Here is a 14,234-nt window from a genome sequence, read left to right on the forward strand (position 1 = left end):
GCAGTGTACTGCCATGACAGATCCTCAGTAAGTACAGAGTACGCGCTCTTATCACCCTATCCTTTCTGCTAACATTTTTAATCTCTAGATTCTGATCCCTATAGACTTATATGGGGACTGGATTCCGGACCAGAATCGGGTTTTTAAAAAAAAGATAACATGGACCCACCGATCCCGGTTATCTGAGAGTCCACTCACCACTAGTCACAAAGCAATCAGATGATTAAAGGTTCAAGTCACCTAAGGAGTCTAGTTAATAGAGTAAAAAGTTAAAAAAAAGTTTAAAAAATTATAAAAAAGTTTGAATCACCCCCTTTTCCTCAATTAAAAATAAAGATAAAAAACTCCATATGTGGTATCTCCGTGTCTATAGTGGTCTGAGCTATCAAAATAGAAAAAAAAATAATCAGATCAGTAAACAACAAAAACAGAAAGAAAATCAAACATCCAAAATTGCATTTTTTTCGTCACCACAACATTGCAAAAAATTCTGTGCGAACCATTCCAAATGTCACATCTATTGATAGTACCAATAAAAAAAGTTGTTTTGCTTTGCTAAATATAGACCCTTGCACAGCACTATCAAACAAAATTTTTTACAATTTTTTTTTCACCACTAAAATAATAAAAAAACTTTAAAAGTTTTGTATCAACATATGAGTACTGATGAAGGGAATCATAATGCAAGGTCATTTTTAGCACACAATGTACACCATAAAAACATTTCCCAAAATATAATGTCAGAATTGTATTTATATTTTTCAATTTTATTACACGTGGAATTTTTTTTATCGTTTTCTAAGTACATTGTTTTGTAAAATGGCCATTTGGCACATACGATTATTGTGGTGTGCATGCAGCTGCCACTGCAGGCTGTACTTCATAATCTCCCCTGATGAACTCTGTTTGAAATCTGAGAGGGAAACGCGTTGGGAGGGCTCATGATCTATTAAGGGTAACTTGCGATATTTGAGTGCTGACCTTGTAAGGGTGGAAGTGTGACACCCCAGGGATGCTCATCTTCTTCAGGGACGCCACAGGGCTTCTTCAATATGGCAACAGGTAATGTCAGTTTTTAAATGTGTCGTGACGCCACTCACGGCTTGCGCTCAGGGTTGTGAATGACCGCCACTGCAGATTTTACAAGCGTCTGGGGCTGATGGGGTCTTCAGATGATGTAGCCTCCCGTGAGTGAGGCAGGCCCCAGGGGCTCGGGTGAACAGGGTAGTAGGTCCCGGAATAACACAGGCTGAGTCCAAAAGTCTTTTAACTGGTTTTTACTCACTTCTGGATGTTGTGGTGAGCTGACCTGGGCGTTGCTGTGATGAACCAGGTAGGACCAGGGTCTCCTTCGGGCCAGTCTGAGGGTAACCTGTTAGCTCGCCTTCCTATCACTTCTGTGTTCGGCTAACCCCCTGACGTGAAGTACATTGGGGGTCTATCCAGGGAGTTGCTACTGACTTTTCTCCCCTGTGTTTGGCCCGTTTTCCAGCAGCGTGGACCAGGTGAGATGGCTTCCAAGCTCTGTCTCCTAATGGGTCCCTGCGTTGCTGCTGAGGCTTGGACTCTGTGTGGTTGGTGAGGTCCTTGCAGTTCCCCTCACCGACAGGTTCAGCAGATAGTTAAACTTGAGTGTGCTCTAGGGACCTGTACCCCGTACGTGCCTTGTCACTAGGAGCACCTCTTTCTCTGACTACCAGGTGACTATTCTCCCCCACCAACTGTCACTACACCGCGCAGGGTCTGACTAAATGCAGCGCGCGTACCCGCTTCGCGACCGCCGCGCTCCACTACCAGACTGGCTCTCCTTTCTTCCTGACAACCAGCCCCTCTGCTCCACCTCTTGAAAAGATTTGAAAACTAGCCCCCTCTGGAGACTACCCAAGGGTCCCCTCTAAAGGTGTGGGAGACCTGGTTGCTATGTGTCTGTGTGTACACACCTCATTCTGGCCATTAGGATTACCTGGAAGTACTGTCCCAGCATGGGTGCAGTACTCAGTGGTGCCTGACCAGGTCAGGGGAGCCACAGAAGCAACTGCATGGGGCACAACAAGGGTTGGAATTAAATATTCCATTTGGACCCTACTTCTTGTAAACCCTTCATCCGCCTGTATTATCATCTATCTGGTGGTTTGTGGTCCGCTCATGGTGAAGGATCGGGTGAGATCTATGCTAATTGTTTTGTTGTTTGTTCATTTTGTTTTTTGCACATTATTGCACTGTACTTTATTATTTGATTTTAAAGTGGAAATATTAAAAGTTACATTTTAGTCCTTGCTCTGTTAGCTTGTCTAGTTCAGGACTTGAGGCATTATCTTTCTGCTTGGCAGAATTGCTTTTGTATATTTACGGAGTATACACAATCAAATTAGATTAAAATTGCAAACATCTCCTTTATTGTATACAGAGTTCCTAAATTTGTATTTATTTGTATACTGCACATTTAATTCCACTAAAGTAGTATTTAAATATGTATATGGACATATTATAATATTTACAGATGTTAGTTCCCAGGAAAACATTTAGAAGCTACTGATGTAACAGTTTCGGTCATTCTTGGTATTTTTTCAGTATTTTAGCTGCTTTTATATATTTAACATATCTCCATTGGGAGCCATGATATGCAGCATTCATCAATACAATTAAATATGTTATAGAGAACAAGCAGTCACAGTTACTTTCTTATTGATCTTTAAATTGTCATGGTAACTAGATAATTGTTAGTGAAAGAACAGAATATAAAAATGAATGATGCCAAAATAATTATTGTATAGAGATAAAAATCAAGCTAATTATACACATAAAGAAATATTATGCCTTATTGGAATCATTAAGTAGGAAATACATTTATATGATTTAAAGCCTCTGCTATTGCTAAAAGTTACAATTTACTGAAGTGCTCTCTTATTCATCGGGTAAGGATGGACAAAGGGTACTTGTAGCTGAACAAATATAGCTATTAATTAGAAAATGAAGCAAAATTATATTTTATTTTCCTACGTTGCGGAATGACACTGAGCTTACATATGTTACTTATGTGGGGGCTGCAAGAATGCTGCTGGTGTCGGGGAGCTACATTTTATTGATGATATCATAAATACACACATGTACTGCTTTATATTGAAAGAGAACAGGATGCCATCACTCTGTCCCCTTGGTATTCATGCACTTTTCCAACATGACAATGATCCAAAAAACACAGTGAGTCAGTGATTTAAGGCCCCGTCACACACAGAGATAAATCTGTGGCAGATCTGTGGTTGCAGTGAAATCAGTGACATATTGTTCCATTTGTACACAGCCACAAACCTGGCACTGATTGTCCACAATTTCACTGCAACCACAGATCTGCCAAAGATTTATCTCTGTGTGTGACAGGACCTTTAGTGATCAAGTATGTCTCCTACGTCGAATCTCAATCAAAAACCAATGGGGAATTCTGAAGAGAAAAGTTGAATATCACTCTCCATCCAGCATCCAAGATTTTAAAGAGATCATTCTTGAAGCATAGAAAAAGATAGATGTTGACAAGTATGAGGGTAACATTGTTTTGATCGTTTGACTTTCAGGCTCTAAATCTCACCATCCACTACAACATTCAACATGAGACTATCTTCATTTTAAGTAAAAAAACTGGAAGAGAAGAAGCGAAAAAGATAGGGTCTTATCAGATGGTACCTGGGGCGTAACCAACTAGGGGAGCTCCCCTTGTATAGTTTTCTGAATCACAACTGACTGTAAAGTGTTTGTATGGCATGGCTGCTACAGTGCCACATGGAGTAAAGTATGACCATTGAATAGATAGGGTTGACTGCCACACTGACATGTGGAAGAGACAGTCTATAATTTCAGGAAGTGATTTTATTTCAATGCATTTCGGAGAGCTACGCCTCTCCTTCTTCAGAGATAAACACAAGTCACTGTTGCTCCCCCACAACAGTGTGACATTCATCCCTATCTATTCAACATTCATCTTCTACCTTCATTTTAAAGAATATCATCTTGGCTATCTCATACATAAATTAAATTCACAACTATTTAGCACATGATTAGTTATGCAGATTTTTCTCTTGTCACTGCAATGTTACTGTTTTGCTCCAAAAAAAAATCCAAATATATATTTTTATTACTTTTTTATTATATTGTAAATCCACCTTTGGCTTTCAGCATTGCCTGAAAATTTCTAGGCATGTTCTTGATCAGATTTAAGCATGTCTTAACCAAAATCTGATGCAAGGTCTTTTTTTGCACATTCCCAACATAGATCCATACTAGTCGACTCACTTGGGTATGTATGCAGCTTGTTCTTCAACTCTATACACAAGTGATCAATTAACTTGAGGTCTGGACCCCAATTCAGCACCTCTACTACTTCAATGTCTTTCAACCATTTCTTTGCCAATCTCGATCTATGCATCAGGTCATTGTTCTACTGGAACACTATATTGTTCCTTTTCATACCCATAGTAGAAAATAGAAAGTGTAGAAAGTATCTCATATTGTGGGATACTCACCATCTGTGTCAACTGACCTGGAGGCGAGCATCTGGTTTTTCTAAAAACCTTCCTTCTTTATATCCTCCTTCTTATAGATAATTACTGGGAGGATTTTTTGAGGGAAGTCGATCAGTTTGCAATAATATAGCTTTATACAAAAAACTAAATAGTTTTCAAAGCCAGCTTACCCGTACACTCCTGTGTGTGGATTCCAGTATCAATCCAGATGATAGTCCGCACGGAAAACCAGAGCAGGAGCCAGCCACGGGAAATCCAAATGAAAAAACTTTATAACTCCAGCGGACAAATTTGAGGATGCAGATATATATTAAAAAAATTTTTGCATTTGCAAATCTTTATTTTGAAAAACTTCCATAAAATTGGAGCCACACTTCTGGGCGGTGAAGGAAAGAGATTAGGAGTGGTAGCCTGCTTGGACTACGCGTTTCGGCGTACAAGCGCCTTCTACATGGTCTATCAAACTAAAGGCTAGACTGCCAAAATATAGAAAAAGGGGAGGAAAGGAAAAAGTGAAGGAAAGGGATTAAAATCAAACATGAAACCTCCCATGTTTTAACCCTATGATGGCAAAAGCTCCTTCTATACTTGTTCATGGAAAATCATTAGTATAAGTAACACATATTCATACATGGGATAAATATATTCATAGTATATGGCATTAATTCATAGATGTTACAGTATAATAGATCAGAGCAGATAGAACTATATATCAAATGTAAATGTATCATTTTTTTATATTTTTTTAAACAAAATTTTTATAATAGTCACCCATAATTAATGTAACCCTTATAGTATTGTAAATCAATCATTCCAATTTATTATTTGTTTAGTGTGATTGAATCCCAGCAATATTTTTCTTTTTTTTTTCTTTTTTTTTTTCTTTCCCTTTCCTTCTTTTTCAGTTCACTCAATTTTCAAATCTTGGATTTGTATGGATTAAATTATTTTCTAGATTTTTTACTTTTATCTAGTCAATTTTCAATTGTATATTATTAATTTATTTGTCATAGATATTTAAAAAAAAAAAAAAAAATTTGCAATAATTAAATCCACTGATTTCAAATTTGTAGAGATTTATATAGAAAAATCAGAGATTTGTTCAATAACATGTGATGATATCCTGTCTTTTGTTCATACCCCCAGGCATGTGGCTGCCTAGAGTGAAAATCCAGAAACTCTCTCTATTCAATAGCTTGCGTTTATAATTGCCACCACGGGGGGGGGGGTGGAAAAACCTTTTCAATGCCCATGAAAGAGAGAGTGTCTGTACTTCTATTGTGCGCTGTCACAAAGTGTCTGGATGCGGCAGAAATACCAAGTGCTGTAGTACTTTCAATATCAGATAAGTGCTTGCAAATGCGTTTTTTTAAAGGTCCTGTAGTGCAGCCTATATATTGAATCAAACAGCTATTACATTCTATCGAATAAATAATATGATCAGAACTACAGTTTATAAAGCTGTTGATTTCATAGGTTTTATTATAGGCAAATGAAAAAAAGGTTTTTGATTTTTTGGCAAAATGACAGCACTTGCATTTCTTAGCACCGCATTGAAAAAAGCCTTTAATATCTAACCATGTTGTAGATGTAGTAGTTTTTTTAGAGAAATAACTCGGAGACAAAATGTCTCTCAAAGAAGGTGCTTTCCTAGCAACAAACTTGATTTTATTGTTTATTAATATTTCTCTAAGTTTAGGGTCCTGATTAAGGATAGGTAAATATTTCAGAAGAATTTTTTTTGATGTTATAAAAATCTGTGCTATACTGAGTTGAAAAAACAATTGTAGATTCCTCATTTTTAGGGCATTTTTTCTTATTGATTAACAGGTCACCACGTACTGCCTCATTCACTATTTTATCAGCTCTGTTTAGACACCATTGAGAATATCCTCTAGTCTAGCCTTTAGTTTGATAGACCATGTAGAAGGTGCTTGTACGCCGAAACGCGTAGTCCAAGCAGGCTACCACTCCTAATCTCTTTCCTTCACCGCCCAGAAGTGTGGCTCCAATTTTATGGAAGTTTTTCAAAATAAAGATTTGCAAATGCAAAAAATTTTTTAATATATATCTGCATCCTCAAATTTGTCCGCTGGAGTTAAAAAGTTTTTTCATTTATATAGCTTTATGTATCCTTGTCCCCAGGGATTAACTACCTACTCCTATAAAGTATTTTTAACTATATGTCATTAAAGGTTAGAGTTTAACATTGTTACCTTGCTGAGAAATAAAGCACTGGACCCGTGGAAGCTAAGTCCTAGCGAAACGGCACGCCGTCGTCCGGCGTTGTATGGCTTGTCTCACCCTTCCCACTGCCTGTACCTTCATGTTTCTTCTGAAATAAAGACGGAGTGATAAGGTGATCATCTTGGAGTGCAACTCTCTTTCTCCCTTGGATTAATTGTGGCTTACACCGTGAGTCTGCACCAGGATCCCCTCCATAGCTTATTGGGGCTTAAACAGCTGAACATACAGCAATACGCGGAGTAGGCGGTGCACCAGGACTCTTACTTCTACTACAGATATAATTAGACTAACTCATAGAAATACCTATCTTGGACAAACCTCAACTTGTTTCTAACAATTTTGCAATTTCCAAAAATATAAATATCTGCAAAAGAGCAACGGAATATCCACTGCACTTAATAGTTCTGAAACACACTGTGGAATTATAGTCTGAAAATACCAAGCAAAATAAAATTGTAATTTCAAGAGCATTCAGTAAAACATGGAAGATAAGGCATTCTATTGTGCTGTATTGCGGTATTATGTCAGCATATCAGATTGTACTAAACTACTATTGTTATTAAAAATTGGACAAGTAACCATAGTTGATGGTAATATATTCTCTTATTTGTATTCATAGATTATTTGACGCTATAGTTTTAATAATTCTTTGGCTTACAGTAAGGGCACTTTTAGTGTACATTTTTAATAGTTTAGTATATACTAAGTTTTGATCTGTTTTCTTTCTATTTTAGAAAAAGCAACATTTTTTTGTTTTTTTTACAGAAAGTATACTTTATTGATTTCAATAGCTGCATAATAATACTATATTTCATTTGCTGTGTACACATAGATTGATTCAATAATTAAATAGAGCCTTTGAAGTTCATGTATTTGGGAGATAAAAAAAAATAATTTACATGAATCAGTTAGTTACCATGTTTAACCTCTTAAAGACCAGGTGATTTTCCATTTTTCATTTTTGATTATTTGCTCTCCGTTTTTGCTCCCCTTCTTCTTTAATGTAATGATCCCAATGATATAACCTCAAAATAACTGTCAGTTATTTTATTTATTAAATGTTAAATGCTATCATGGTCAACATTATCGGCACTTACTGTATGATTGTGGATATATATCAAGTGTCAATCATTAGAATATTTTAATAGCATGTCCACATACATTACACTGGGGTACGAAAAAATTAGTGTATGATAAATGTAACCTGTTTATAGGTCAGTTTTTGTCACTGATTCCAAATCTGCCTTTATTTTTCTTCCATCAGCTATAAACAAATGAGATGTGATATACACCATGTATATGCAAGCAAACTATCACAAAACTAAAACTACTGTCTACTAAACAATATTATTTTTGCCTTCTTGGTTATTAAAACAAATTCATACATGTAGATTTATTTTATTTTTATAGAATTTACATCACGAAATAAGAATTAAACATCCATAAAAACTTGTTATTAAGACACTGTTTATTTACTAAGATTCTTAGTAAAAATGGCACTTTAAAGATTTCTTGCAGTAAGTTGTGCCACAGCAATCACTGAAGAGACAAGCAGTAATTGGGCATCATGGGGGTATCCCAGTGTTTTCTATATCTTTCTTCTACAGTTCTTAAATCTTAGTGGAACCTTTTACCTTGCTCTTCATTTTATCTAGGTTTTCTGAGAAACAATCGAAGGGGCTATGGAAATAATGCACCTTCATACTCATTGTACAGCCAAAGTGATGGAAAGAAGATAATATTCTTTCTACTATTTCATTGCAACTATCTACTTTAGATTTCCCAAGAAAATTCTGTATAACTATAGTGAAAGAAGACCATGCATCTGCCTCAGTATCATTCAATGAATCTTTGAAGTTTGGATCTTTTATGAGTCCTCTGATTGGAGGACTATCAAAAATATCCGCCTAGAATTATCTGCAGGTATAGTCAAAGCATCTTCCCTCTTTGTTTAGAGCCTTTACTATCTTCTCATCTAGTGCTCATTTTCTGATCCACTATCCCAAAGACAGATAAACAGGGATACATGGTGTATCTGCTGTTCCAGGACAATATTAACCATTTTTAGATCCACATATATTGGCCACAGGTGATCATGGTATGATAGTTTTTGTAGGACCAGAGTAATTTTGTTCTTCTCTTCAGGTATCTTGGTTGAGTGACCTATTGGAGTTGATCCACATTTGTTTCCATTGAGAAAAAGCACACATTTTAGGCTCAACTTAAAATGGTCATGAACAGCTGCCATTCGCTTGTCGATATTGTAATATGTCCTTTTTCATCAGCAAGCCTTATATCTTAATACTTATTTAAATATGCATTGTATTTAATAAGTTTTAAAGTATTTGTCTCATGCCTTACAGACTCTTTGATTCTAGAATTATAAAATTATAATGTCAAGGAAAAAATCCCAAATTCATATGTGGGCAACTGTAGATTATCTCAAAAAGTAGAGCTGTAGCAAAAAATGATTGACATATTCTGATTCAGAGGGCTGAATATACCTAAAAGCAACCCTAATACCTAGGGAATTAACACATTTTTTCATTTGTTCCCTAGTGTTATTTATTAATAGGTTGATCAGTGCATGCAGTAATTTAAAAAAAAAACAAAAAAAAAAAACCCAAACGATTAGAATATAGTATATGACAGAGAAGATTAGCCTGCAGTAGTGTTGCTGCCCCGTCTTAAGAGGTAAATATATGCCAGTGACTAAAGGATTGTGAAAACTCCCAAGGGTATCTTTCTGACTATTTTATACCAGAAGAAGGCTGAAAGGTTGAAACACGTTGTTTTTATAAGTTTTTAAGTAAATAAATCCAGTAATTTTTGCCATTGGAGTTTTTCCAATCCTTTAGTCACTGGCAAATTTAAAAATAGTCAAAATTGAAAGTGCTCAGTGGTTGTTACCTTTTATTGGCTAACTTAAAAGATGATACAAGACAGCAAGCTTTTAAGACTACTCAAGTCTCTTCATCAGCCATAATACAACAGCATATCTGAAGAGTCACATATTACTGCACATCTGAACATAGGGATAGTGCAGTAATATAACAAATGATATGAACCAGAACTATGAATATGGAAAGAGGAGAAACAGTTATGGCAATAAATATTCATTCAGTTCACAGATGAGATGTGAAAGTTTTATTGTGATATTAAATGGAAGTTATTGTTCCTCTTAATACTCTACTGGCATTGCTGGATGTGACATGTACTACTCCAAAACCTAATTAATGGTAGTTTACACTAATTGTTAGGACTACTATATTAAGAGACACCACACAGTTCTCTACAGAGAGGAAGCTAAGAAATGAAACGTTCATTGGGAACGCTGATCACATGACGTATTACAATCTTGATATTGGCTCACTTCCTGTTTCATTGACTAGGTTGGATTTTTTGTTCTTTTTCTCCCTTGTAATCATGATATAAATACAGGCTTCTTTGTCACTACTTGCACTCATGTATATTTAGTCTGAATTAAATCCCCTTCAAACCCCTCCTTCACCTTTGTAGTTTTCTACATTTGACTTTTATTTTTATAACATTGCTTTTCTACTTTAAAAATAAAATCTATATTTTTTAAGCAAAATATATGGTGTCTATGATTTCTTGTGTTTGTACTGTGGTAGTAATGTTTTGAAGTATTCTCCAAGATAAAGTCATATTGGAAGGAAAGCATTGCCTGCCCTAGTTATTTCCTAACCCATATGGCTAATTGTTTGTTTTTATCAATCTTATGTTAGTCAAGATATGGTTAAGGAAATTATAGTTTAATATACTTGTTTGTTACAAATAATCAGATATGCATATTTGAAAGCAAAATCTGTACAGTTATTTTGTCAAATTGACTCATTTTGACCAATAATACATTTACCACTGATTGTTGCATACTTTAATTCTATGCTTTTAATCATTTAAAATGTAACAGCTTAGTGATCCATTAAGTAATTTCCTTAGCATGCAATATTTTTCAACATACAAAAGTTTTGAAATTCTGAACTCACATTTAACATATATTGTCACAGACCTTGCTGATCTGTGTTGCTACATAAATGATTAAACAGAAGCTCCTGCCAATCAACATGAGCATTACTATGAACGATCTAGTATTGACACACTACCATAAACATGTTCTTTACTGATCTCTAACATTTGTCATGAATATTAATGATTGAGCACTAAAATGTTAGAGTGCTCAGTACGGTTCTCAAACAGAGCACGTTGAAGGTTAGGACAGGCTCGGTTCAAGTAATGAGTACAATGGAAATCAACGGGGAAAGGAATCATTTTTCCAAAAGACCAGAATGGTCCTCCAGTTTTTAGTTGTACTGTCACGCCTTACAAAGGCTAGTTAGAAGTGGTACAGTGTGATCTCCACTTGGTGGCAGCAGAGTAGTAGAGGAGAGACAAAGAAATACTGTAACAGAAAGGCAGAGTAACTTCAGCAATTTTAACAGGTGAATCACCAGGGGGCAATAGAGTAGTCAAACAGTCAGGGTCTGGCCAGGAAAGTCGAGTCACTACAAAATCAGAAAGCAGAACCAAGTCAGAAGCCGGAGATCAGGTATGCAGAGGGAAACCCAAACAATAGACAGGAGCGGGAAGTCAGGGGCTGAAACCGGCAGACGATCGGGGAAGAGTCAAAGTCAGGACACAGTAGCAGGGAGGCAGAACAGATCAGGAACACTCACCAGAGCAAATATACAAGCTGCAAGGCAGAAATATCACTGGCACTGAGCCATAGGTAGAGGCGCAATATATAGCGTCCTGGGATCCAGAACGAGGCAAGGGAAGTTAACCCCTGACACAACCAGGTCAGAGCTGGGTGTAACCAGCAGCAGGGAAAAGCGGGCCTAGATCATGACAATACTTTATAAAATGAATCCTTAAGAGTAAATAGTGTTTAAAAAGTAACAAATGCTTTTTTTTTCTATAAATCAATAGTGCACATGAGAAAAATAAACTTTGTAATATATTTTATTTGGGAAATGTGCTTTTTTTCTCCTTATGGACTGATCAATCATTCTAAATATAGTTATTTTACAGATAAAGTCAATACAGATTTCTCCATTATTGAGGTAGGAGATGACAGTTGTGCTCATAAAGCTCTTTGGAGGACTGTACCTGTCATTCAGGAGAACCTACAACAGAATGTTTCCCGCTCTCTCCCTAGCCTTTACATTGAATTTGCTAAGCACCAATTGTCATCTCCTATTTCAGTAATGGAAATAACTGTCTTCACTGAAAACATTTTTTTCCCCATGAATTGATAGTAAAAGATTAATCCACGAGGAGAAAGAAGCCAATTTCTCTGATAAGATATATTACAAAGTTTCTTATTTTCATTTGCACTATTGATTTATGAAAGAAAGACAATGGTTGCTCTGTAAGCATTCCATTTCTCTGTCTTCTTAAAAAAAAATAAAAATGTATATTTGTATTTTCGACACATAATTAAAACTAAACTTTGTGTTTTGTTTAATGCTGCAATTTTCTTCCAACACATATCCAGCTAAGATAGTAGTTAAAATTAGCAGGATTGTGATACTTCAATGAACATTCTTTGTAAAATAACCACAAGGGACACGCGAGGATTTAAAGTGTAATACCAGAAAATGTTTTGGCAAATTGTTTATCAGTTGCAGCAGAAGGTAAATGGAATAGAAATGAGAGCAAGAAGAAAAACTGCTTTAATTCAAGGGAAAATGCAATTTCATTTAAACATTACTGCTGTACTTTAATCCAAAAAATGTATTTATTACAATTTCTAAGTGATATTTTGTGAATTAGCACTAAAAGTGCAAAATGAAGTCAATCTCGCCAATATTTGAATCAAAAAAATAAACAAAAAACTTTCCCAGCTATTTAAAGGGAAGTATAATTACAATTTTTTAATGAAAGACTTAAAAATCTTGAACTCAGATAAAATATGCATAATCCAATTATAAAATAAATTACTCCCTGATATAAGATTTCATGAAGATGTTTCAGTATGTTATGCTTCTTTTTTTTGCTTCTCCATCCAGATTCATAATTATTAGACTTACGTTCTCTTTGACAATATATTAAATATATTAAATTAAATTAAGCAAATTGTTTAGCTCATGGTGCTCTCATTACATCAATTCTCTTAGAACGAATTTAGAAGTTAAATAGTTACTTTAAATCATAAAAAAAACAGTTTTTATTTTTAAACATAATGTCCAGTGTAGATTTCCCCATTTTACACTACACCATTTCATGCAACAATGTTCTCACTTGTAGGGCACCCATCATGCCTTTAAACTATATGAGTGGAAAATTGATTGAATGACAAAATTTAGTGCGGGGGTTTTCAGCACTTGAGTGCTGCTTTTATTTTAAGGTCTATGATGCCCTTCTCTTATACTCACCCGCTAGCGTTTTCTGTTTTTTTATCTGCGCCACTCAGGTCCTGCAGTGCCATTGTCATGATCCATTCCTGGCTCAGCCACCACTGAGCCATTGCTGGTATCTTATCTCAGGATTACAGGTCATGGGAGAGGTTAACTCCATTCTGCCTCATTCTGGAGGACAAGTCGCTATATCCTCATGCTGCTCCTCGGGAATAGCACCAATAATAGTTCCTGCTCTGCAGCGTGCATGCCTAGCTCCTAAGAGTTAACCTTATCTGTCCAGGCTCCCTGCTACCTAGTCCTGATTCACGTCCTCCTCTGTTCATCTGTCCCTCGTTACCTGACTCCCCATTCCTGTCTGTAGTTGTTGTCTCAGCCCTAGCTGTCTGACCCTGGTCCCGACCTGTGTATCCTCCACCCCTGAACGTTGCTTTGACTCCCCGGCCACTTATCTGTATCCTCATTCCTGACCTCGGCTCCGTCTCTCCCTTTTGTTTCCTGACCCTTGGCTATCGCCTGACTATGATTTGTTTACTCCTGTACCATCAACAAAACCTCCTTTTACAGACCCGGCTTGCTGACTACTCTATTTCCCTCTTGTGGGTAATTTGCTAACTGAACTTTGGAGATCTCTCTCCAATCTGTCTTAGGGCCTCCACAAGCCAGCGTGACAGCCATCTTGTGATTCCATCTTGTAACTGGCAAGAAGTCAGAAGTTACATTACAAGTTCTCACTGAAAGTCTATGAGAGCAATGAAAAGACTAGAATGAGGCTCTCATAGACTTACATTGCAGAGTGACCTCCGGCACACTCCAAGAAACACTGTAGCTGCCAGCAGGTCACAAACTGCCTAAGGCCATCAACAGTAATGGTGATAGATGATGAATACTACAGTGGTGAGTAGAAAAGTAGGATCAAGGAACTTATATTAGAAGCACCATTACAGCTGTAAAATAAAAAAATAAATCTTTAAGTGGTGCTTTAAACAGGCAGCATGCAAAAATTCATGTGCTCTGTGATGGCACTGCAAGAATATTTAATTATTTTTCACAACGTTTTTCCTATGGGGCCAAGCATGTGGGGGGTATTACT

General features: G+C 36.4%; 1 protein-coding gene across 3 annotated transcripts in view; it reads right to left on the reverse strand.

Moving 5' to 3' along the window:
- SGCZ (sarcoglycan zeta) overlaps positions 1 to 14,234 on the reverse strand; it is a 1,566,603-nt gene that overhangs the window by 794,085 nt on the left and 758,284 nt on the right. The window lies entirely within an intron of this gene.

Source organism: Anomaloglossus baeobatrachus, chromosome 1 (genome assembly GCF_048569485.1).
Source record: "Anomaloglossus baeobatrachus isolate aAnoBae1 chromosome 1, aAnoBae1.hap1, whole genome shotgun sequence".
In the NCBI taxonomy this organism is placed as follows: domain Eukaryota; kingdom Metazoa; phylum Chordata; class Amphibia; order Anura; family Aromobatidae; genus Anomaloglossus; species Anomaloglossus baeobatrachus.